This window comes from Mycteria americana, chromosome 14, assembly GCF_035582795.1.
Source record: "Mycteria americana isolate JAX WOST 10 ecotype Jacksonville Zoo and Gardens chromosome 14, USCA_MyAme_1.0, whole genome shotgun sequence".
Classification (NCBI taxonomy): Eukaryota; Metazoa; Chordata; class Aves; order Ciconiiformes; family Ciconiidae; genus Mycteria; species Mycteria americana.
This window is the reverse complement of record NC_134378.1, coordinates 9,319,620-9,346,326: the sequence shown is the minus strand read 5'-3', so window position 1 is coordinate 9,346,326 and position 26,707 is coordinate 9,319,620. Positions and strand designations below refer to the sequence as shown.

General features: G+C 44.0%; 2 long non-coding RNA genes across 3 annotated transcripts in view; one reads left to right on the top strand and one right to left on the bottom strand.

The window, feature by feature from the left end:
* LOC142416819 (uncharacterized) overlaps positions 1 to 26,707 on the top strand; it is a 78,154-nt gene that overhangs the window by 21,212 nt on the left and 30,235 nt on the right. The gene's annotated exons all lie outside the window — the stretch shown is intronic.
* On the bottom strand, positions 7,952 to 24,947 carry LOC142416820 (uncharacterized). Its single transcript, XR_012777839.1, has 4 exons — positions 24,806 to 24,947; positions 14,911 to 15,030; positions 10,369 to 10,780; positions 7,952 to 8,579 (listed from the first exon to the last, which is right to left on the bottom strand). It is a non-coding gene; the product is annotated as an uncharacterized LOC142416820 (long non-coding RNA).

The following is a 26,707-nucleotide window of genomic DNA, read 5'->3' as shown; positions in this document are numbered from 1 at the left end:
ACATATGGAAATGTGCCATTCAATTTCTCATTTACTGTTGCTGTCACAGAGGACCTAACTTGTCCTTCAAACCATTCCACTAGTTAGTGTGGCACTTTCTTCATGTGTTTCCAGATCAAGAATTAAATTTTGCTTGTGTTCTTAGTGGGTGTGCACCTCATGCACTTAGTCTTCCTCAGCATTTCAGTGCCTTTCTGTAAAGTGTTGCACTGGAAAACCTTGTGAAAAACAGTTTTCTTCTAAATGTAAAGTGGAAACTCATATTGTCAGAATAGGCTTTTCTTCTTTTACCAAAGGACACAAAATTAACGGTAAAGTCACCACGAGAGAGCATACTATGCACCTTCCCTGTGGGAATCACTTATGCTAATCAAAACATGGCATTCCTTATGTGGGGACAGCTGAGCCATTAAAGCTGGAGCAGTGCAGTAAATGGCACACAAAGCCACAGTAAAACTGCATGGAGTGTATCTCCTTCCATCCTTTTCTCTAACATACTGCTCTCTAGCTTCTCGATGCTAACTATTTCTGAGGGCTCAGTTTCTTGATATTAAAAAAGCTAAGGAAGTAAAAAAAAGGGTCAGATGGTAAACAGAAAATCTAAAAAGAGCAGGCAGCAGCAGAGACTCCCAAGAGATTCCAGTTAGGATTTCAGTGATTTTTTTTGTTCTTCCAAACCTACAGAGGAAAGTACATGTTACTGCCTTCTAGATGTTTAAATGTTTGTCTTCATACTTCCCCACTCTCTTGATGAAATTCATTGAGAAATCAGAAGTATGACTTTGGTGGAATTAAGATTGGGATTTGGAATATAGGTCCACAAATTAATGCTTCATCTGGAAAATAAGTTGGGCATTTTGAACGTCAAATAGACCAAGGGCAAAATCCACTTCTGCCTTGAATGTCCTTGTCACCTAGGAAAGTCCTGAATCTTCCTACTCTACAAACACTGGATCAGGAAGATTTGTACCTACACATAGTACTTTTATGGATCAGTAACGTACTGCAAGTGAAAGCACTTTTGGAAAGTTTTAAATCTACATTCAGGAGCATAAAGAACGTCAGCTGTTCACTGGTCCTTAATAACATAATGCTATCATCAGTGATAGGAAACAGGCTGCTGAGCTTGTTCTCAGCGGACATTTTCAGGATAAAATTACCTATCTCATGGTTGTCTGATACTCTCTCTAATACTCTTGAGCTAACTAACTGTCCCAAAATGGAACTGACCAAAAATCACAGAATCACAGAATTGTATAGGTTGAAAAAGACCTTTGAGATCATCAAGTCCAACTGTAAACCTAACACTACCAAGACCACCACTACACCCTGTCCCTAAGCACCTCATCCAAATGTCCTTTAAATACCTCCAGGGATAGCGACTCAACCACTTCCCTGGGCAGCCTGTTCCAATGCTTGACAACCCTTTCAGTGAATTAAAATTTCCTAATATCCAGTCTAAACCTCCCCTGGTGCAACTTGAGGCCATTTCCTCTCGTCCTATCACTTGTTACCTGGGAGAAGAGACCGACCCCCACCTGGCTACAACCTCCTTTCAGGTAGTTGTAGAGGGCAATAAGGTCTCCCCTCAGCCTCCTTTTCTCCAGGCTAAACAACCCCAGTTCCCTCAGCCGCTCCCCATCAGACTTGTGCTCCAGACCCTTCACCAGCTTCGTTGCCCTTCTCTGGACATGCTCCAGCACCTCAATGTCTCTCTGGTAGTGAGGGGCCCAAAACTGAACACAGCATTCGAGGTGCGGCCTCACCAGTGCCGAGTACAGGGGCACGATCACTTCCCTAGTCCTGCTGGCCATGCTATTTTTGATACAAGCCAGGATGCCATTGGCTTTCTTAGCCACCTGGGCACACTGCTGGCTCATATTCGGACAGCTGTTGACCAGCACTCCCAGGTCCTTCTCTGCTGGGCAGCTTTCAAGCCACTCTTCCCCAAGCCTGTAGCGTTGCATGGGGTTGTTGTGACCTAAGTGCACGACCTTGCACTTAGCCTTGTTGAACCCCATACAATTGACCTCAGCCCATTGATCCAGCCTGTCCAGGTCCCTCTGTAGAGCCTTCCTACCCTCAAGGAGATCAACACTCCCGCACAACTTGGTGTCATCTGCAAACTTACTGAGGGTGCACTCGATCCCTTTGTCCAGATCCTTGATAAAGATATTAAACAGAACTGGCCCCATCACCAAGCCCTGGGGGACACCACTTGTGACCGGCCACCAGCTGGATTGAACTCCATTCACCACCACTCTTTGGGCCCGGCCATCCAGCCAGTTCTTTACCCAGTGAAGAGTACACCCATCCAAGCCATGAGCAGCCAGTTTCTCCAGGAGAATGCTGTGGGGAACGGTGTCAAAGGCTTTACTGAAGTCTAGATAGACAACATCCACAGCCTTCCCCTCATCCATTAGGCAGGTCACCTTGTCGTAGAAGGAGATCAGGTTGATCAAGCAGGACCTGCCTTTCCTAAACCCATGCTGGCTGAGCTTGATCCCTTGGTTATCCTCTACATGCTGTGTGATGGCACTCAAGATGATCTGCTCCATCACCTTCCCCGGTACTGAGGTCAGGCTGACAGGCCTGTAGTTCCCCGGATCCTCCTTCCGTCCCTTCATGTTAGATGGGTGTCACATTTGCTAATCTCCAATCAACTGGGACCTCCCTGGTTAGCCAGGATTGCTGGTAAATGATGGAAGGGGGCTTGGTGAGCACTTCTGCCAGTTCCTTCAGTACTCTTGGGTGGATCTCATCAGGCCCCATAGACTTGTGAATGTCTAGACTTGTGAATGGCTAGTCACTTATGGAAAAAAAAGGCATAATTTAATTATGAAGTTTGCTTGTTTATGTCTAGTGAGCTGAGGAAGGCAAACAGATAAGAGGATCAGCCCTGTGAAAAGGTTGAGTCTATGCAAAACTCAAGCTAGTTCTGTTGAATCCAGTTCACATTCACTAGAACCTACTCAACCACTTCTTTCTTCTTTCATTTGTGGACGTGGGTCAAAGTCCCTGTTGATAAACTTAATTTTTATTATTGAAGTGCTATCTTTTCCTTGCTTCTGTCACCTTCAGGAAAGCTGTTACCCAATTCTGGGTGCCATTTGAGGAAGCAAAGATTAAGTAATAGGCAGCAACAGGGGATGTATGACTCTGCACTGAGAAACTTCATCTCTGATTAACAGCAGGTTCCGTAAATGTTACCCATAGCAGAGGGACCACTGGATGCTCCCCTGTCTGAAGTTCCTTTCTGGATGCTTTCCCCACTCGCTTAGTGTTTGTTCTTCTGCAACAGCAAGGAAATGAAGAAGGGGAAGGAAAAGAGGCAATGAGCACACATCTAATGAGGAAGGGGGCAGATTAAGGTACTAGAGGTACCCTTAAAGCTTATGCAACTGGCCTGTGCTCAGCAATCACAGTGTCCAAACAAGGCACAGAAGCAGCTTTCCTGTTAGACAAAAGCCATGAGAAGGAAAGGAGAAGTGGAGCCCTTTGGGTTACAGGAAATCAGTATGGACCAACCAACGCCCTGTCCAGACAGTACAGGCCCTGCCCTTTCCCCTCACCTACCATATTGTACGTCTTTATCAGTCATAGAGCAGTTTTGGGTGTTGTTCAGCATCAGCTAATGACGGGTATCTTTGTCCCAAGTGAAGCAATCTGAAGACCCATTCCTTTTGTGTGATTTACCCAGAGGCCTAGGGGCAATTCCAGAGACCAGTTTTTCAGCCTATTCAGACTGTTATTTTTGCTAAATGAGACACTAATAAGGTAGTAACTTCGCTTCAAACAAAAAGATAGAAAGGGGCAGACTCCCTTCTACACATAGACATTAGCCAAGTTTAGTAAAAGAAAAATGTACTGCTTAGCCAGGGAGGCTGAAGGCTACAGAGCAAGTCCTATGTCCAGCTGCCCACCGTCAGTGAGCCCCTTCTCCCTGATTAGGAGGAATTTCTCCTACATATGAGAAAACCCTTCAGCTGATTTCTTTGCACATTGCATCTGGACCCCGAGGATTTTCTAGCATATTAATCACCTCTTCATGTGTACCTCTGAGTGAGACGAAAAGCCTTTCCTCCTCTAGAGGTTCAAGCTGCATATAGTTGATTTGTGGTAACTGGTGCAACCATACTTTTGACTGGCTAATCAGATGTTGCATTTTTTGCTTGAAATTACATTATTTTTATGCACTGTTGTATTTTTCCCCAAGTGTCTGAGCTTTCCAAGTGCCATGAATATCAGGTCCAAAGTAAACAATCTTTTTTTTTCTGTTGTGTATGTCACCATGAAGTATAAAACGGACCTGAGAACAGACCTGGAGAACCACTGTCAGGACAAACAATGTCAAACCTTCTTGTATTCTCATTGGCTTCTTAGATGTTTTCTTTATTTAATTGTGCTGAATAGAGTAATTCTTTTAAATTCTTGCTGTATTTAATTGCCAGTGACAGAGCTGATGTTTTAGTTTCTGGGCCTGAAGAACAACCTGCTTTTTACAGAGTATGAAGTGTTATGTTATGTTTGAGCTCCCTGCTCAGTGTGAGGGAATCTGCTGAAGTTGAAGGGCTGTGGTTTGAAATGAACTCATTTGCAGCTTAGAGTTTTGAAAAAAAGAGATTAATTGCGCATGCTGCTAGAACACAAGCCATCTTTATCTCCCAGTAAAGTCTATAGGGCTGAGCTTCATATTGGGAGTTGTCAGCATCTTGCCAAGTTAAATTGTCATATACGATTGTATGCTGAGACTGGAGAATACCCTCCAGTACACCTAAGCATGCATTTAAATTATTTGTATGTATTATAATGGTGTTTAAGAGTCCCAGATGTTCAACAGAGCTCGGTTGTGCAGGGTGCAGTACAAACACGGAGTGAGAAGGTTGGTCCCTGACCAACTGGTTCTGTAAGTGTGTGCTTCGTTTTTGCACTAGGGAGGTATATGGGGGTTTTTGAATGTGTCAACCCCAACACTGCCATTCAACTGAGTCAAAGGTACCAGCTGAGTGGGTGGATTTTTACAGAAGGCCTGGCTAATTTTTAGACCATTAGTAACGTGCAGTTGAGGAAGATAAGATAATGAACAGTATGATCCAGTCTCATGCTGCAGAGTGCAAAGAGTTCAACTGCTAGAGTTAAGAAAGAATTATTTTCCCTGTCTATGCCATTGCACAATAGTAGAGGTGCTTGAGTGAGGGGATGTCTGAACTGTTCGGTGTGGGGTTACAGCAGGAGGCAGGATATTGGCCATGCTGTGGTTTACTGCCGACCAGTACGGAAAATACATTTTTTCTTATGTTTCAGAAGTGGGAACTGTATAACTAGTTGTGGAAGGGCAGCCTTGCCCTTCAATTCCTGGATAGCCAACAAAGAGCATTAAGAGAGGAGCTGCAGCCTGGGAACTGTATTGCAAGAGCAGGAGTCTATTCCTCTCTCTCTGTGCTGAGAATGGGCTAAGAATATTGTCCACGATGACTTTGCCTAGGTGGTATGAAACAACTTTAATGTTTGTGAGCACTTCAGATGGGAAGGATAAAAGATTATAAAGTGATTGTTTAATATTTGGATCCACAAGTATCAAGTGCAGGGCTTAAAATAAGGGATTGTTTCCACAGTGTGGTTTAGGTGGATTGGTGTCATCTCTTGAAATAAGTGATCTTCTGAGTTCAGCCTTACCAAGCACAACATCAACAGTCACTGGGTTTTTGTATGATTGTGGAGCTGTTATGGACCCACAGAAAAGTACAGAAATGTCTTTTGTTTTCTGTACAAGCCTCAGTAATTCTCTTCTTAATATGTGTGTGTATGATTGCAGGTAAGAATTATTGTGCAGAACTCTGGAGATGTTTTCCCAGCCAACAAAAATGGTGGCCTCTACTTCAGCTCTAATTTCACCATCAAAAAAAAAAAAAAAGGTAGAGATGTTGAGTGGCACAATGCACATACTCTCCCTACAATATTTTGTAAAAGTAGGCTCCATTTGGGTACCAATTTATTTTAATCTTTGTATGCAGTACTATGCAGACCCTTGAGTTCTTTACTTTCTTTGGACACACTGAATACATCAGCCAATACTCATATTTACAAGCAGTGTATACATATGAATTTAAACACCTGTATATACTGTTATAGCACAATTTTTATTCAAGTTAGATTATAGCATAGTGCAGGTAATTAAACAGTGATCTCTACACAAATTAAAAGGCTTGGTACATACCTTTAATATGGAAGTACAATTACAGTAATTTTATGTGCATACTGGCTGCATAAAAGCACGCATGCAGTTCTGAAAACTTGGGCCTGTGTTTTGTATGTGTTAGTGCTGTTTGCACATGCTAATGTGAGGCTTACTCACATAGAGAGGCTGCCTTTGAAGCTCTACCACTGCAGAATTGCTATGTAAATTTGCCTGCACTCCAAAACTCAGTAGATTTTCAAATGGTTTGGGAAACACTACTCAAAAATTAAGGCTCTTCTTCCCATTTCCTGTTAAGCATTGCCAGATCTGAGCAATACACAATACACAGCTGAATAGATGTGTTTCCTTTTTCTTCTTCCCAGATTGTGCCGGAGTTTCTCTGGAATGCCGCAGCGCTCCAAGCTATGGCAGTTAGAGACTGTCACCAAACGAGCTACTTGTTCAGTTTATTACTAACTTGCTTACTATTCATTATAACTTAACTATTGTGCAGACTCAAGGTGAACTGATTCTATGAACAGTTCATTCCACATACTCCTGTGAACATGGAGATTGGTGATCCAGTAGATGCAGACTGTGCAGTATGGGAAGGTGCCTTAATCCATTCATTTTGTGTTTGAGCATGTTTTGGATCTAACTGTTCCTCATCCTACTTTCCTTGTGATAATGTGAATACTTGCAAGCACACTATTTTTTTTCATCATGATCAGGCTCCAAGCCAGAACTGATGTCAAAGATCAGTGTAACAAGAACAGCAGGTTTCTGTAAAAGGAATTGCCTGAACCATGGCATATACGCGGCACCAGCAGGGACATTACAAGTATTAAGACACTGTTTTGTTTTTGAAAGTCTGGACTCCAAATCAGCTGGGAAAGCAATGTGATTCCAAATGACTGCTTACAATGTAGGTCAGTTGAATGCAAAAGTGAAAGGACATGTACCATCAGATTCCCACGTCTGGAGGGGGAGGGGATGTCAGCCTACAAGTGCAAAAAGCCCCAGAACCCGTGTGTGACTCGTGTTTTCCGGTGAGCACAAACGCTGCCGTTCTGCGTGGATGGGAAGCGGCAGAATGCAAGTGCCGGTGTGGGTGTGAGTGTGCAAGCGGAGGGGCTGGATGCACGTCAGGGAGAGATTAACTGCATGTGTGCGTGCATACACATACTCTTGAATTCCACAGATTGTGCCCTGTTGAGATTTCGGTGTAGCACCAGTACAGTGAACGCCTGCGCCAGCAAGGCTGGGATCGCCGGTGAAGCCCACCGGCTGTGGGGTGCCTACCAGAGGAGCAGCGGAGCAAGAGCCCCCCGCAGCAGCAGCAGCAGCAGCAGCAGCAGCAGCAGCAGCAGCAGCAGGTCCCTCCGGGAGCGCCGGCCCTCGGCGGGAGCCGCTCTGCTGTCGCCGCGGCCGGCCAAGGCGCACGGGCTCGGCTCAGCCCGGCCGAGCCGGGCGGCAGCCTCTGTCCCAGCAGCGGGCGGAGGGAAGCCCGCCCCGCTCTCCGTTCCCCGCCGCTGCCCCCGGCCTGGCCGTCTGGCGGGGAGGATGGGAGGGCTGGGCGCTGGCTGCGCCTCGCCAGCCGCGGTGCAGAGGCCCTGTGTTCTGGAAGCCAAGCGCGGCTGTCTCCGGCTGCCCGAGCGGCCGAGCCCTAGGCGTCGCGTTGCAGGGAGTTGCTTTCTGTGCTGCTCTAATTAGGTGATGCAGTTTCAGTTACCAACAGACTTAATTGCAGTAACAGTAAGCAGCCTCGCCACTCACAGTCATGTGTTTCTGGTTACAAGAAGCTGAGCGGAGCTGGGCCGAGGGAAATCCCCGAAACAGGCCAGCGCGGCGCCCCGCGCCCCGCCGCCGGCAGAGGCGCAGGCAGGGCCGGCCGCTGCGGGCGGAGCCGGGCAGGGCGGCTCGGCAGCGCCGCCAGCGCGCCCAGCGCGGGGCCGCGAAGGCCTCGGCGGCCTCGGCTGCCGGCAGCGGCGGGGAGGCGGTCGCGGGCGAAGGGGCTGCCGGGGCTCCGGGGCCCGGCACCCCTGGGCTGCGGCAGCCGCGCGGGGACAGGAGAGGGTGCTGCCGCGCCGGCCTGGCGGGCTCCGCGGGGGAACGACGGCTGCGGGTCGAAACCGAGATGGAGGGGTCCGGGGCAGCGGTGTCGAGACACTGACAAGGCGAGGGGGTGGTGGGAATGGCTGGAGTCGCGAAAGGGCGTGGGGCGTCGTGCTGAGCCCAGCCGGGCTGGGCAGGAGAAGCCCGGGACCGGAATAGCAGAAGCTGCTGCAGGGCACGATTGAATTGCATGAACAGTTGTCAACAAGTCTGTACTGACCACACTGCGCTTCCTTGCCCCACGCAGACGTGGCAGGCCTGGCTGGTTCCAGAAGTTTAAAGTTACCTATGAAAATGGTTTGGGAAGCAAGTTATGTTTTTTTTTCTCCCTGTGGCTGAGTAAAAATGATTTGTTTATATAGAGCCATTAATTTGGATTAAGTCTATGTATTAATTTTAAATGGATCCCTATTCCTCAGTGGCATGGATACTTTTCCAGGATGTAAGTGTTGTAATGCAAATTAATTTTACTCACTTCCAAAGTGGATTCCAAATTAGCATCCACACAGGGAATTAATTAGGACTAGCTTTTGCCTCTACAAAAAAACGTCTTGCATCCCACAGTTCTTCAGGGGTCACAGAATACTGCTGCAAGATGGGACTAAGGTATTTGAAATGTACCACTTACCTCGTAGTCGTTGCTTTCAAATAGTCAGAACACACTGAGTGTAAAGGCTTTCTTCATATTAAACTAGAGAAATAGATCACCCTATTTTAAACTTCTTCTAGACAGCATAATGTATTATTAAAAATTCCTAAAGGGGTATTAAAAATAATTATTTCTAAGGGTATGGAGATGTGAATATGTTACTGTGGGGTAAGGTAAGGTGTGAACTTGCTGCGTATCATCTATGCTGTGGTTTGCCTTGTGTGCTTACTTTGACCCTGTGGTAAACGTGAAGCTACCTCAGTATGAAAGAGGAAGTTTCTCTCTAACTTGAGACACTGTAGCAGAACAGTAATATTTTTATTTCAACTTAATGACTTGAGGCTGTTTCCAATGCTCATACATACACCTAATGCATGAGTGCTGTCAAATTCTAACTACGGTAGTATCCTATGGCAAAGTGTTCCTCCATTTGACCAAAAAGAGCTGTCAAAGCTGGAGATGAATGAAGAGGTCAGACTTCAGTGCTGAGAGAGGCCAGCCTGTGAGTAATGGTCTGTCACTGGCCTCAGATCATGAGCTGTTTGCATAACTTTGGCTCAGGACAAACCCAAGCCAGAGATGACAGATGGTGCCACATAAGCTTTCCCAGTTGCTCCAGTTGGCTCATTCCAGTCTGGTCTAGATCAGCTGGGCCCCAAGGTCATTACCACTCTAGAGCCATTTATTGGCAAGGGTGACAGAGTTTGCGGCCTCCTTCCCACTGTTTTGAAGGATGACAAAAGGGAAGGTAAACAAACAAGGGAGTTATCTGCTACTCATGGCCTACTCTGAAGCTTCAGCAGTAAGGAGGAGAAGGGATGAGACCATGGTAAGTAATATAGGCTAGTGCTGTTCCTTCACATAAGCCACGACCCAGCTGATGTCCCTAGTGCACATGTGATTGCTATATGCACAGACGAGAGCGGTATCATACTCTCCTCAGGATTTAGCCACTTCCTAAATTTGTGGTTTGGTGAGCAGAATAATATGTTGTGTTTGATGGCCTCAGAAAGCAACTAACATTAGAAATTGAGCTGGATATGATTTCCAACTTTTTTGGACCAACTGTCCTGGCTGGCATTTCCCCCTTATCCTTCCTCCTTGCCCTGCAAGTTAGCTACATCTCACTCATGTTGGGGGGCTCAAAGGAAAGGCAGTGGTGTCATTGTATCTGACCTCTAATTGACTTCCTATGAGTATATAGGAGGAACATATATATATAGGACTAAAGTGTGCTTGGACATACAGGACTAGTCTTCAGCTAGCTAGCTTGTGTTGTGACTGCCGGTAACAGCAGGAGCCTGACTCAGTGACGTGGGAATACTTTCTAGTCCTGTGTTCTTTGTGCTCAATTCTATTCTGCTGGGCATAGCACTAGCAGTTTTGACAGACACACCTTGCCTTTTCCTCCCTCCCTTTTACGTACCTGAAGCATTGAGAGGCAGTAGCACTGAAGTGAGCACACATTAATTGGGTTTAGGATCTCCTGCAGGTGAGCTGTTTTCTTCATCCTTAGGGGAATTCTTCCTGCTCCTGCTCCAGCCAGAACCCTTTTCCTTGGCAGATGGCAGCAGGCTGCAGTACATCTTCCCTATCCTTTCCTATCCCTTCCCTTTGGTTTAAGATTCAAATAAAACCAGACACTGAAGTCACACAGACCCCAATAACCCAATTTTCATCATTAATCCCCTCTCCTCATTGCTTGGCCGCCTTCTCTGTATTCCCTTGGAAACCATCACATGGGACGATCATGGTCATGGGGGGACTGTCTGAGTCTCACAGGAGGTTCTGGTAATGTATCCACCCCTCTTCCCCGTGGTCAGGCTTGGGCTACTCCTCTGCTATATTTTCACTGGGGAAAAAAAAACAAAAAAGGAAACCGTTAGGTCAGGAACTCAAAAAATCAGGGAAGGAAAAGGCTTCTCAGTGAAGGCAGGGGCCTCCAGCAAATTAAAAGGAGAAGGAAGAGCAACTGTACACAGCCTGTGACTTGGTGGATGCTGCCACACATGCATCTAAGTTTCTTGGCTGAAACTGTGCATTACAGTGGGTAGGGAAAGTTCAGAGTGAGGAGGGCACCCTGTTTGTTCACACTCTAGTGTTGGTAAGGGTCTGTCGAGTAACCTTTTCCTCATGCTCACATCCGCTCCTTTGGGCACAGTACTAATTGTTAGGAAAGCTATGGCCTCCCTCCTTTTATGTCTTTCCCATTCATTCATGCATCTAAGAGCAAAGAGATGTGCCAACACTGGTTTGACTGTAATTGCTCCTAATATGCAGGTCTAAGACAGTTCAGCTTGTTTCCTTCAGCATCCACCATGGCATTATTATCATTCTGGAATTCAAGCAAAGCCTTCTCTGTGACACCTATCCGAGGAACCTCCTCGTCCCTCCAAGGATGCCAGATGTTCTTGGAACTGAAGACCATCTCATCTCAGTTCTGCAGTGAGTGCCTCTCCAGACTGTCTAACCTGAACACTAAAAGAACTTGAGGGGAGATTTTTCATTCAGCATCCCTAAGTGTCAGTAGGGTTTCATTGTCCATCTGGATTTAATCCCTCCATTCTTCCCTTAGCTCTCCACCATCCATTTTGTGTTGAAGGCCCCGGTAAATCCAGAACTGCTGTTCTGCTCACTTCTGATAGATGGGAATTTCTGTCCAATCCTCTGGACTCTGAGGTTAGGTCCTTTGGAGAAAGGAGAGAATTTCAGTCAGTCTTTCCAAATCTCTGAAATTTGTGCTTATGTCAGGACCCAGAAGGGAAGCGAGTTTCACATGGATGGGGACTTTACTGAAAGAATGTAACCTGTCTCTTACCTCAGTGACCCCCTATTTGGGGGAGCTGCAGTTTGTAAGCAAACAGCAGCACTAAAAATAAATATGTTTTGCCCCATCTCCATGCTGTTAGTATTTTGTGCAAAGGAATGGCTGAGTGGGTGGACTGACTTTTCTGTGTTCCTTTTTCTTTCCTTTTTTTTTTTTTTTGTTTAGCTTAAAAATACGTTGTTGTCATTTTCACGAGGCATGACCCAGCCTGAGGCCTTTTCACTTCTTTGTTTGTTCTGAAGTGGGGCCATAGTTTCCCCCTTTCAGGCAGCCTTGGCTTCAGGCATCTTAGCAGAGTGAGGGGTTGCTGGTCCACTTTATCTATGCAGCTTCTTCTTTCCAGCCAGTTGTTCTACTTCTGGAACACCAGTACAAGTCTCCCCCATTCTCCTCCCTGCTGCCTTATCGGAAACCCAGCCTAAGACCCATATGGGCCACTTGCCAACACATAACTCTGCTCTAACATGGGATGAAACTCTTGATACTGCCTTTTTTAACTTGTTTTTCAGGTAGTTCCTACCCTTTGAACACTGACATTTTTCAGATTGTCATTCAAACAGTTCATCAGGTCTCAACCCCAGCCTCTGAACTTAACAAATTTATGTGTCTAATTTGTGTGGACTAGAGTAAAACAAAACAGAACTTTCCAAAGTGCCTAAGGTATTCTATCCCAGTGAATTTCTCTAGGAACTCCTACACATGTACAAAGCATCACTTCCAAAGTTTGGGCACAAAAATGTTATACTTCCTCCATGAGTAATTAAGCTTGGATCTCACTGTGACAAGCACTCTGAGTTCCAAAAGCAGGCTGGCATGGCTGCATGTCCTAAGGTGGGCCAGGGTTATCAGAGTTAATGCTAACAGACAGGTTTTGCAAAGGATATAAAATCTTACGTTTTCCAATTAGAAATCAATCTGTAGGAAGCTGGGAAAGTCTTTCATGTGGAAGATCCTATCTGCCTATGATAAGAATCATGTCAACCTTTACGGTACAGTACTATGCTCTGTGATTAGCATGTGCCTTTCTGCAAAGAATGAAATGAAGCCCTGTGCTAGCAAATTGCCAGGCTTGTCCTTGCCATCCTCCATCTCAAGCCTCATGTCCCGCAGGCCGCAGTTCTGTGGCACTGTCCGAATTCTTGCTAGATGCATAGGTGGTGGAGCGGATCCTTTCATGAGATTCTGTCGCAGAACGGCAATTACTCTGTTCATCTGAGACAGGGAAGCCTACATTAGAGCATGGAGGCATGAATCACTGCCATTCTGATCTGATGTCCAGTGATAATGCTAGTTTCAGTTCTGCTTGTAGAAACCTTTAAGTGTCTAGCCACTAGTTCTTTGGTCTCCTCCCAGAAAAAATGGTATTGCTTGTTTGTTCACTCAGATCACTGCTTGCTTTGGGAATAATGCACAGTAGAAAGAAAAGAATGTGTCCCGTCAGTTAGAAAATGGAGTCTTTCAGTGCAGTAGAAAATAATCCCACAGAAATGTCCATATATGTGAAGACTTCTGAACAACCAGCTAGAACAAAGCAGTGAAACCTGATCAAAGAGAACAAACTCCATCATTTAAGCTGGTTTTGTAATTGTAGTACTTTATCAACAAATAGATATTGCTGGAAGGGCTGGCTGACTGGGTTGTGCAGATGTGTAACATCTGTGCACATTTGGCCTCTGGAAAGTGTCCTAGTGATGGTTCATTCCAAAAATTTTATTGGTTTGCTAGCTTTTCTCTTGACCGGATAAAGGAAGAATGCTTTTTCCAAGGTCATTTTTGGTGAAAGTGTTTTCTGGTTCAGATCCTGTAGACCAGGGGAGGCAGACTAGTTCTCCTTAGTAAAGTAGGCCACCAAAGCCTTATCACAAGGGCATGTCATTGGTGACAATCTACCTTGGGCACATAGTTGTGCATGCTGCTGGTTAACCTACAACACAGAGGGAACAGAATTCCCAACCCACTGTTTTGGTATAATTTTTTTAGCATGTAAAGAAGTCAGGAGTCTTGGTGAAGAAATGAATACTGCTCAGAGAGGAGCATTTTGATATATTCTGAACAGGACTGGTGAAGGTTAGGTCTCCATCCCAGTGTTCAGGGCTGGCTATTACAAGTGCACAGGATCAGAATGAGAAGGCAACAGCATCAGTTGCATCCCATTCCAAATCAGATCTGCACGTAGAGAAGGGCAGCAGCCTTGCTAACTACATCTGGCAAAATAGGGGGTGTGAAGGTGATGTATCCCCCCATTGTCATGACATTGAAGTGTGACTATGTCCCATTGAAGTGTGACATGGTCACCTTAGCACAAGATTTATGTTCAGTAAAGAGAATTTCTCAGCTCTGCTCAGAGATGTGAAGCCAGCTCCTGAGGAGAGGAGGGTATTTCACTTTTGTTATTGCTGTGAGGATCCGTATTTGTGAGGCATTGTGAGTAAATGACTGTGCTTTCCCTTTGAGTCTAGATTTTTCCCTCATGTAAAAAGAAGAGGGCGGATACCAACTACCGTAAGAAACCCCTACCTATTCTTTCTTCTTGGCTACATTGTGATCCCAATACCTTGGCCTTCAGAACCCAGGGTATGGTCTATATTTTCCCCAGAGTTTCACCAGTGCAGGCCAACTGTATAAAACATGCATTTGTCCACGTACCTGCTGGGAGGAGAAGGGACAATGCAAAACCCAGCAGCTTTGCTGCTCACTTTCTTTTTGATGAGTATGTTCTGTGGTTTCTAAATTCCTTCCACATGCTAAGACAGTGGACAGGTCCCTCTGTTAGTAAAACATGTATAAAGAGGTTTTATTTGTCTGTGCTCACCATTTAGGTTTGGATGGGTTCTTCTGTGCAGCCCCAAAGGGACACAGTTCATGACAGGCCTCTTTCTCAGCTACAAAATTCAGGGAAACCTGAACTTTGTATGGGGGAGGGAAAATTTATCCCCCAACATGTTCTTCCCCAACAAACTCTGCTTTCCACCCCCCACTAACAGTAAGCTGAATGATCTTTTATGAAATAGAGACATTATGGGTAACTTGGTTATTGATTGTTCAAGGTGACGGTTTTTCAGAATGTTCCTCTATGAGCTCAGGGTGGGGAGAAGATAGCAACATACAGTTAGACTTAATTAATTATTTAATATATGTAACTGTGTTTTAAACTTACACACTTAACTTATACTTCATCCAAACAGCTGTACGGTGATTTTTCCCCATTTTGTGGAAGGAGAAACTGAGGCACAGTTCAGCTTAGATATTTGTCCAGTATCACTTGCTGTTGGGAATAGAAACCAGAGTTCAGTCTCACGTGAGAATCATTACATAATACTTATTCTAAAGGAAATATATTCCTGTCTGGAATATTACTGAATTTTGAGATCTTTGGAAGAGGTAAAAGTTTTTTAAGTTGGGCAGGCTCTTTCTTCAGCCCTCTCCAGTATGTAATGTCTAGTTTAAATATAGCAAGAATATTAACTGGAATTTAACTCTGTCTTCCTTTTCCTCCTTCTTCCTTCTTCAGAATCCTCAGATTTGGTCTTGTTTGTATGAATCAACTCCCTGCACTTGAGGCATTTATCAGGTGCTCTAGCCTTTTTGTTTCTTGTTAGTTTTATGCACAGCGTGCTGATTTCTTGTAACTCATTTCCCTGCACTTTCATTTGCACTGTGCAGTTCAAACAGCCGGGCATTCTGGGAGCACGTAGCCTGCGATCCAGGGAGGGGGGTATATACTCAACACCTCTTGGAACAGCCCCCGCCTCCTTGCAGCGGCTGCCCATAAGTTCTGTGGTTTCTTTGTTTTAGCCTGGCAATGTTCCACTGCGGTGAAATCAGCTCAGCCCCGTGAGCTGGCAGATGGCATGGATGGTCAAAGGCTGGACTTAGCTTTTGCCTTATTTATTTTGTTTGCTGATGGATGAGCACTTTGTCCTCTTTGAAAAGCTGACCACTTCAAAATCTGACCACTCACCAATACCTGATTGCACCACAAGTCCTGGAAAGTCCACTGACATTAGTATGTATCTTGAAAGAAAGTTTCAGGAGGTAATTTTGAGCTGGGTTTTTGTTTTTGGGGTTTTTTTTAACCATCTGCTGCAATTTGTGTATGTACCAGTGAAAATGACTCTAAAGACATCCCGACTGTACCCATATTTGCACATAGCTAGTTTGCACAGTGAGTTTTCAGATCTGTTTGTTACCACTACCACACTATAAATGTTAAACAGTAACGGTAATCATAAAGGCACCATAAAATAGGCTACAAATTACTTTGGCTTGGTCAGATTAATTTTGGGCTTTGGATGTTTTGGGGTTTTTTGACTTAAAATGGTTGTCTTTCGGTATTTGACATCAAAACTTTTAACATCGAAACATTTAACATTTAATTTCCAGCCAAGATGTCTTTCGACTGTAGATAAAACAGACCCAGTTGGGTTGACAGCCTGCTGTACTCGCTATGAAGAGTGTGCCCATCTTCCCCTCTGAAAGTGGGACTAGACACAAATGTATGGCACAGGATCCATTCTAAATGCCACATGAGATTCTGGGAATCCTCTCCCTGGTCCCAGAATACTTTTAGAACTGTTTATCTAAGCTCTCTAATGGTATGCCAAACCACCAGGTGTTCTGTATGCCTGGGGCCCCACTTGTTCTGGAAGGCTTCCTTGTTTTTTGTTTGTACAGACAGTTATCCTGGTCTGGATAGTGGGTTCAGTGTGCCTCTCCCAATGCTATATGCATATTCCTGTTGATTGAGAGAATCTTTTCATGCTTCCCCACGACAACCCATGTTAGGATTACTATGACCGCATTTCAGCGTCCACTTCCAAGGACCGCAGTAGGTGTTGGACAGGGCTGCGTAATGGCTCTTTAAGCTGTGTCTGCCTTGATCATCTTAAATACTACCTGTGGGCATTTCTTGCTTCTATACAGCCCACTTTTTCTCAGGCATGTGGGACCTTAGCTGTGCATTTCTAAACATGTTTCTGTTTAATGTTATGCAGCAGGCACCATGTAGTTGTCAAGATGAGCTTATTATAGTGAAAACTGGGTGAAATTCCATGGCCTTGTGTTATGCAGAAGGTCAAACAAGATGTCCATCACATCCAGGAAACTATAAATAGAAACTGTAAAAAAATCAGCAGAGGATGACTAGAGGAGAGGCGGTCATGTGAGACTGCCCAGATTTATGTGCCCAGTTTGGGAACTAAAGGTTAGGTTCCCCATACGGAGAGAAATAGATTTCTTTTTAATTGCCCTCTGGAAGATAATTCCTCCTCTCTTCCCTAAGTGCTTAAAGCAAAAAAACCCACCCTGAAGTATACAATAGAAGAGTCCAGTTCTGTCCACACATCAGCAAAGGCATTCTTTTTCAGCTCCCAAATGAAACAACCAGCTCTGTGGTGCTGTCTTTCTCAGATGGTTCTCATAACAAATTGTTATCAGATAGAAACCAGAAGAAACCAGGAAGAACAAATAACACCTCTTTGGGTACCGCATCATCACCCTCATTTTTGTCCTTTAGAAAAACAATTAACTGCTTAATTGTTTTGTGCAGGTGACCATCACAAGCAATAGACACAAGCTGCTCTTTGATACCTGGGCTAGTGGTAGTTTTGATGGCAATGCTCTGCCTGCTCCTCTGTATTTACACACATGAGTAGTTTGTGCATTTGCAGAGATTACTCTCCCTTTTCAAACAGAAAGCAACGACTGGATTAAACCCAAGCATTGTTTAAGAGTGGCCTGTGACTCTGTGGTTTGTTTTCGTGTTTTCTTTGTAAAGGTCAAAGACATAATGATATTTTTTGGAGGTAAAAGTTAACTTATACTTGGATCTTTCACTGGGCTGAGCTGGAGAGGAAGTGAAAAAATAGGGCTTGGTCAAAAGCATGGTATTTCTTTGGTAATTTCTCTCATCAAATACATACTCGAAGTGGAAGTTGATCATGTCGCCCTGTGAGGCCACATTACCTTCCTTTAATACCACAGTCTGCCTGTCTAAATGTAACCACCTGGATTTGGGTTTAAATCTAATAAAAATTTCTGTTTCTGACCTGATTTTTCAGGAGTGCCAAATTGCTGTAAACTTCAGTGAGGCATGTTTCATAGTAAGCACTTTCCAGTACTAGACCCCTGCCTTACCTGGGATATAAGTGAGCCAGGCAGGAGGATTTGGCGTGCTGGAGACTGGAAGGTTAATCTGCGATGCAGTGTGGATTTTGAATTGAGCAGCCTCTCTTTAGGTAACTGGCAAAGTGACAGAAGGAAGAAACCGGTCGTGACTAAAAAATCCTTCCTGCTTCGCTGGGGTGAAAGAGACCTTCAGTGGATTATTCTTAGCTGTTTTTCAAGGTAATAGCCAGTATGAAATTCTTAGTAAGGGATTGCTTGTTATAGGCAAGTAAGTCTAAGTGCCAGTGAAATGTTCTGCAGGGTCTGATACTTCCATGAGGTCTAGGCTTTCGAGGTTGTTTACCTGGAAATATCATAGACATTGTACATAAACACTGGTACAAATAGGCTTAAGAACTAAACCCCCAGTTTTTACAACTTTCTGTATGCTCAGTAATAGCTAAATGACGCAGACAGACATTAAAAATAAGAGTACAATTGTTATTGAACAGGACATCTTATTCATCTGAATATGTCAGATTTTTAAAATGGAAGTATTCAGAGGCACAGAATTGGTTTCAGTGAATGTTTAGTCTTGGAAAAAAATAATTAAGAAAATGTTTTTGAAACAAATTTTTTAATTGACCCATCCCTTTTTTTTCCCCTTAATTTTCAGTTTGTGAAAATCATCAACATTTTTTCCAAGTAGATACCAGGAAAATTTTTGAAATCTCAAAAATATTCACAGGCAAGGAAAAGCATTTCCTGCTAATCTCAGCTTGGATGCTTGGGGGAGTATGACATTTTCTGCAAAATTGACACAGACCAGGTAGGATTTTCACTGCCTGCCAGGCAGGTTTGAAAACCTGCTTGATTTCCTTCCAGCTCACCCGCCCAGCTCCTAGGGAGCCTGCTGACAGACGGACGGAGAGCTGAAAGCCAGAAACCCATCTCTGTAACTCTTCAAATCTCTGGGCTGTCACCTGTCCTTTTCTGGAGGTCTAATAGGGGTGACTGCTATAGCTCCATGCAGCCCATCACTGGGCTATTTCAAGCTAGGTCTTCTAGACTAATGGATCTCCCATAACCTGCTGGGATCTTCAGGATCTCTGGCTCTTGGGCAGCCTGCCAGGCTTGGGCCCTTTAGCAGCCTTTAACACGGACCCCTCCGCAGCTCTCCAGGCAGGCTGCATGGGACCAGCACTCCCCAAGGGCTCTGAGCTCTGGAGGCTTGGTTGCTGGTTCCCACCTGTTGTCCTCTCCAAGGGTCAGGCATGGGAGGGCAGGCATGGAGGGCAGGTATGCAGACTCTCCAGCTGCCCCATATTATGTTCAGCTTCAATTCAAAGTGTCAGGTTTTTTTCAGGAATATGAATTTGTCCACTAATTGGCAATTAGTGGACAAATTCACTGAAGTAACTTTTGAAATTGAAATGAGGCCAGTTGAGGAATATCCTTTAGGGTGTAACTACAAGTGTTCTGTGAGAAATAATCATCCTTTTGGAAGTTACAGATTAATTGAATCCTGGATCAGTCTGGGAACTGATCCTTCCCATCTTTGAACACCTTCTGCCCTAAGCAACAGTGTTGAGTCAAAGCTGATGTGGGTCAGACTCGCAATATTCAAACCATGTTTGCTGGTTCATGTGGAATACATCATCATCAGTAAAAAATGTTAGGATAAAGAAACCTGGTCCTAGGGCAGTGTAAATCCTTGATTTCAGACATGTGAAATTTTAAATTTGAGAAAGTTATCTCATGGAGAGCATGGTAGGTCAGGGTTTTTTTCTGTCTTTGTTACACCTGTTTTGGTCAACAGAACTGCACACTACATAGCCATGAAGCTCATCAGCTTTCAGCCAGCTGAAGATCCCTTTTTGAGTGTCAGAGAAGGCCAGCTTGCGACATCTCTGCTGAGCATGCAAGCTCTGGCAGAGGCTTTGCCACATGTTCAGAATTGTGTTTGGGACCACGCTAGCTTATTTTGTCCAAGCAGTTTCATTAGCTACTGAAATGAGCTGGGGTGAAGGGTGAAGCCTAGAGATAAAATTTCCGTATAGCTCTACCGGTGAATCACCAAGACCCTGTGGAATATGGCTTGCATTCAAAAGGTTGACAACATTTAACCTCACAGAGCTCTCAGGCACTGGGACCTGAGTGCTTTAGCCTTTACTAAACAAATACTTTTAATGATTTGAGCCTTAACAGGAAAGTCCAGTGGGGGCTGTTGAACTCTGGAATTCGCTGCAGGGGGGCACAGGAGAGATTAGAGGCCATGGCTAATCAAAGAAAATCTGCTTTGTGTTGTGCTGCTGCTTGCACAGCCCCCAATTCATATCTGCGACTCCCTTCTGCCTTAGAGGGAGCTGCATGTGTAGACTAACCTTTCTTTGCTGAGCTTTCCTATCAAGATCTTCCAGGACAACCTCTCTTTCTCAGGCTGTGAGTTCATGTCAGTGTTTTCAGTGACCACTTCTCTCCCCGCAGCTAGTTGTCCCAGTTCTTGCACTGTTTTGAATCAGCACACCTTTTTCCATGGTTATGGGGTAAACTGAACTGTCAGCTGAAAGGAATTTTTCAGCTGTTCTGGTCGACTGCGCAGCTGCACAAACAGCTGTGCCAGCAGCGTGGTGAGTGTGGAGGGCAGGGGTTGCCTGTGCCACTGAATGTGAAACCACAGCCTCCATCGTTACAACTGAAAAACGCTGTGATGCCAACAAACCACTAACGGCAAAGGCATTGGCTAGTTCTTCATTTTACTTGCAGGTAGTGGAAGATAAAGATGGGCCTTCAGATTCTGTAGAACCAGTAGCTCTTCAACCGAGTAGGTCCAGATATTTAAAATAAAAAGCCTCCGAACTGAAGTGTAGGTGATCAGCTGGTTTGTTCCAAGGTTTATTCCAACCCAGCTCTCGCTAGGGCCTCATGTTAGCATTATGGGCCTTGGAGGCCTTGGATCTGTGCATGATCATAGCAGACAGAACTGTGGAAATGTAAAACATCACTGCCCACGAGCTGTTTGTTCCCGCATCGCTGCCAGAGCTCATGTATCTGGAACTTAGCTGGCAGGACTGATTGTGGCATTGCTGCACATCACTTTGGACAAAGTCAGCTGCCTTACCTTAAGCTGTTTGTGACAGTTGGAGGCAACCTGGATGACTTTGTACTGAAGCAGATGAGACAAATGCACACTGTTCTGCTAACTCATCTTCCCTTAAAGCACTGTGGAGCAATAACTTTCAGAAACAAAGTGGTCAGATGTATCCAGAGTGAAGTAATATCTCAAACAGCTTCCTCTGTTTCTGCGGTGTTTCTCTAACCATGTTCGTAAACAGGTTTGAAAACGCTTAACCTTGTGCTGTGCACCCATACTGATCCCCCTTAACTCCTCATTGCTCCTGTGTAATACTCAGATTGATGGGTCTAAGCACCAGCGCACAGCTACATACCAAACTATCTTTTGGCCGCATCTACATCCCAGTTGGAACACGTCTTTTAAAAGGCAGCCTTTTGCAGTTTCATACTTCAACTACCAACTAAACTCCTTATCAGTGTGATTCTATCAACAGGAAACTGGTAAGAAAAAAAGAAGTACCCAACCCATACACCACGATGTTATCTAATCTCTATCCAATCTGCTTTCTGCTTGGGGACACATGCAACAGACTGCAGTAACTGTATGTCAGAAGGTCAAAGAATACAGGCAGGGGACAACAGTACAAATAACCAGTTAGGACTCAAAGGATCCAAAGTTGAAGCAGATTTTTAAAGCTGCTTAGTAATCAAAATATCTCACTGTGCAAACCAGCCTTTTTCATGTGGTCGTAGCTCCTCTGTTTTGTACTCATTGGTATGTTTGTCACTGTATCAGAGATGTGACAAGAGTATTATGAGCACAGAAAGAAAGATGGAAATAGGGTTTTGTCTTAAACCATGTACCTGTATGTCACAGATAGGGAAGAAAGTGGTTTCACTTATTGTAAAAGAGTCTTTTTTTTGGAGTGCAAAAGTCAGTTCCTGAAGTGTTCAGCTATTACAGTTGTGTGGGGATATAAGACTTAGCTAAAAGCTCTTATGAAAAAAAAAAACCCAGATAAAATGATATGTAGGTTTACAGTTGCTACAAATTGGTAACTGTTAATGTTTGTAATTGCAGTAGGCTCGGCACCTGGAAGATGCTATAGAACTACTGTGATTAGAAAAGATTCAGACTACCTCTGGTGCTTCTTTTCAGTTGAGGTTGTGCTCACCAGAGACTGAATGGCAGCTACAATAGTTGAAACAAGGCCCTTGTGTCAGATGCAGCCCTGGCAAAAAGGAAAACTCAAGCAGCAGATCATCTCTCTCCTGCCCTCCAGAAAGAGGTGCAATAACAGAATACATGCCAAGGCAACTCTGACCAGCTGAAACAGATGGCACAACAATCTTGTCATCCCTTCCCACTGACCCCAGGGTTGCCTAAAACCTCTGCAATCCAATTATTGTTTTAATCTGATTGTGTTATTGCACTAAGCATATTATTTAAAGACTATACAGGTATGGTTAGCTGGAATATGTGTGAGGCTTGCAAATTAAATGCATTAATGAAAGTGGACATGGGTGCATGACAAGAACCATTTATGAGGAGAGTGAGGAGCAATCGAAGTGGGAAGATTGAGAATGAGAATTCAGAGTCAAACAGTTTCTTAGCACTTTCTTTCATAGATTATGGAATTAACTAATTCCTGGTTCTGGGACCCTTTTCTTGGAACTGGTAGGGGACATCCTGATAACAAAAGAGGCTAAGGCCAAATGTCACTCAGCTAGGTCACGTACATAATCCTGCAGCACTTAAGGTGTGAATAAAGGAAGTGGGAATAGGTCTCACGTGTATAAAGACCTGGGAGGTTTTTATTCAGAAAAAATAATAATTGGAAAAATTTCCTTAACTGGTCTAGGAGTTTAGCAGACTTCACTAGGAAAATCTGTTATTGCAAAAGCAGCAGTCACACACTCTGAAGGACTTTAACCCACCCATCTCTCCTGTACCTGGAAAGACTGATTTTTTTTTTTTCTGGCTAAGGCACTTCTTAGTACGCTGTTGGTAAGCAAGTAGTTATTTCAGTAAAATATGCCACTGACATCTGTTTTAGAAGGAGAGGTCTTAAACATTAAAGATGAGTAGAAGATGCTGCACTCCACATCATTGTGGTGCTGCTGCTTTCAGTTCTGCCAGTATCACAGTCACAGTATGAATACAGAGTGGAAATCACTTCTTGAGTTTGTCTGCTGTTCCTCAGTGAAGAATTGTGTACACAGAGAATTGGTGCTTTTTATTTTTAGATGAAGTCTATGAGCTGAACTCATCTGATGATGGACTTCAAGTGGTCCTCATTATTTGGATAGCAGACCATCTGGGAATCGTGGGTATAGCAGATACAAGCCAAGGTATTGAAAACTTGGCTGTATTAGATCATGAATGGAATTCCAACTTGTTGCTGAGTTGGGAAATAAAAATGAAATGTGTGTATCTTAGAAGATGCAGCAAATAACTAAAGATCATTTAGCCTGCAAATGCACTGCTGCTCCATATGTAGTGAATAGAGATATTCCTGCCTCCTTGATCACTGCTGTCTGCATGAACTTGAACAAATCATGCTGACTTTTTTTGGCCTCCTTGTTTCTGACTGCAAATGCAAATGATGCACCTTTGAGAAGTTCTATAAGCTCTGCAGAAGCAAGAGTATAGGCATTCTAGGGGTGTGTGATGTATATAATCCCAGAACAGATGTTAGAGCCATGTTTATTGACTAAAAAGGCTAACTTTTAGCTTTAAATATATGTTGTCTTTCTAGAATTTTGACCTTTTGTTTTGTCTTACTGTTTCTTTAGTTGCAGAATTGTTTTCCCATTTCTCTCTCTTCTTTTTTTTTAATCATCAAAAACTCCACAGGCTGTTTGCAGAAATGCCGGAGTCTATGATGGGTAGACTTAGGTTTTGCAATCACTGAAACCTATGAAAATTGTCTTGCCTGTTGCTGTGTTTGACAGGCAACGTTCAACCTGTGTTACTGGTGTCATCTCCTCGGCCTGGCTAGCCGTGTACTCACTTCCCTTCAAGTGGTTAAGTTAGTGGTTGTTTTGTGTCTATAATTCAGCTATGGGAAACAAATCTTCCTAGCAATGTGGTACTAGAAAAATCCCTAGAACTATTTCATGTTTTTTCTTCCCACTCAGTATTATGAAACATTCATGATAAATTACTGAATGCTAGCAAATGTTGTGTTATGATCATGTGTGCACAGCAATACCAATATATGCTTTTTATAGCATATAGTTCTATAACGTGAACATGTAAGAGAACCATCTGCTGTGAGTGACACAGCGGGGTGGCACCTTGCTCTGGCATCATGCTCTTCCCATTTACTACTGTTGTTTCTGCTTGTTCAGCCCACTGCTTTAGCTAAAGGAACACCTAGAAGACTTGAAGAGGGAGGAAAGGAATTAAAAAAGGGATTGTTTGTATCACTTTAACTTAAAAGTTATACAGCTGAAGCAAGGATAACTTTCATTACACTCTTGCAAAGGTGTCTTTATCAGTGTAACTTACCACCGCAAGTTAATTTAGGCCTGGTCTTTGCAGAGCAGCTGCTCTAATTCAGCGATGATTATGGGTTTGGCTATGAGTCTTTATGTAGAGATAGTTGTATGGGTGTGAAAATGCAAAGTGAAATGGTTATACTAAAATAACTCATACAGCTAATGGCATCGGAAACAGCTCTTTCAGAGTCAGGGGTAGGATTATATCCATGTCTTGGAGGAGGAAAAGAAGAGAAGAGGAAAACAGCTATCATTGCAGGGGTTAGCTGAAGCATTTCAACTTCTTTGAGTAGATAAAGCCTTTTTAACTAATGCAGTATTCTGTGTGTAACACATCCTTCCTTATTCTTACTTATTGCTCCTTACACCTTGGATAGACTCCCACCAGTCAGAGTAGCATGGTTTCACAGGAACTGTCTGCTGGTTGTGAGAATCAGCAGAGTCAGAGCTGGTCCTGGGAAACTTCCATTTCCTAAACCATCCACCAACACTCAGGGCCAGCTGAGGTGAAGAGAAAGTTGGAGAAAATTAGGTACTAAACTGTCACATTCCAGCTTAAAGTAGGTCTTTCTGAAGTTCTTTCTGAAGCTCTGACTGAGGTCAGGTCCTTTTCCAGAAACTCTCCAAGCTGTGCTGTTACCCAGAGCCCATGTCATAGGTAACTTAGAAACACAGACCTCCTCAAAAGAGCCTCCTGGAGATGTGTTGGGATGGTTTGAGCCTCAGCAAAAAGCAGTGGTTATATAAACAAAGCATCCTGTCCCCTGCATCTGAAAGGGAGTATTTATGAAAGGAATGCACCAAAACCCACAAGAGGTGAAGGGACATGTAGAGCCGCCTACACCCTCCATATTCCTTACACACTCAGTCACTGCAAAAACAAACAAACAAGACAGGACTGGCTTTGCCAAAATGGTTATAGAGACTGACTCAAAGAAGCCCAGTGTCCCGGCTGTAAACAAAAGTGAATATGCATTATTTGGAAAATGAAACAGATTGATACGAAGAGCTGTGTGCAAATAAAGGATTAGGAGAAGGGAGGAGTGGCAGCAGGGCACGTACATGTTACCACTGAAAAGTGCATAATAGGATAAGTGAGACTGTGTGTTTGTCTGGGCTCAAGCCTGTGCTCATATATGTGTCTAGCTGAGCGTGACTGCCTACACACAGATATCCACCCTCTCTGAAGGGAAGGACCGCAGGACAGGCCTTGTCATTTCAGCTGCGGGGACAACTCCTGGCCTTGTAATCTTCTTTTTTTTTTTTGGCTCTGCCATAGGCTCATAGTGGTGCCTTGAGCAAGTCATGGGTGTGTACTTGTATCCGTGTAAGCACATATGTGTGAGCACCCATGTGCATTTCTGAGAACGCTGCATGTCTAAGCTTGCATGCAAGTGTGTTTATACAGGTGCGTGCATAAACATGTGTGATGCATATGTTTGTGTGCATACACTCTGAATAAATATGGGTGTTTCTGTACATTTATGTGTGACTTTGTAAGTAAGTGTTTGGTGGAAGTTGTGTGTTATGCATGTGAGTATGTAGGAAGCTGGTTTTGTGTATATGTGCTTCCTGCATGTATATAGGTGCTTGCCCATCTGTGGATGGAGCTTTTCCATAACAGGGGATGCTGTTTCATTTTCTACAGACCAGTGGCAAAATAATAATGCTGAGTGAAAAGCTTATGCAAATCTGAGCTACTGATTGGAGCAGGATAACTACAGTTCTCTAATGCAACAGAGACTTTTTGCCTCATGTGCTTTATTGAAACCTTACCTGCATTTACATCGAACTCTTTGCAAAAATGGAAGGTGTCAGTTTTGATTCCACACTGGGATTCCTTAATCTGCTCTAAATGCAACATATCCTTTGGATACAGTTATACCTCAGATGTTAAGATAAGGCTGTATCTTTTCTGCATCACTTATGATCAGTTTATTAAATTATATTGGCTTAAACATAGAGGTCCAGTAGCAGCCCAAGAGCTGAAAGCAACTGGGAGCTCCCTAGCATTGGCCAAGCAGACATTTGGCCAGAGTGCCTCTTAATCTTGTCCGTGACAAACGGGATGTGTATGTGGAAAGATCTCAGACTCCTTGGGCATAGCAGTTACAGTGATTGAGCTCTGAAGGGCGTTGATAGGGATATTTGAAGTTATGATTTTAAACAGGCCTGTAATTCACCTAGCCTATCTTAGTGATAGAACTGATTGCCTAACTGGGATGCTTAAATTTATTTCCCCTTCTTGTTGTTG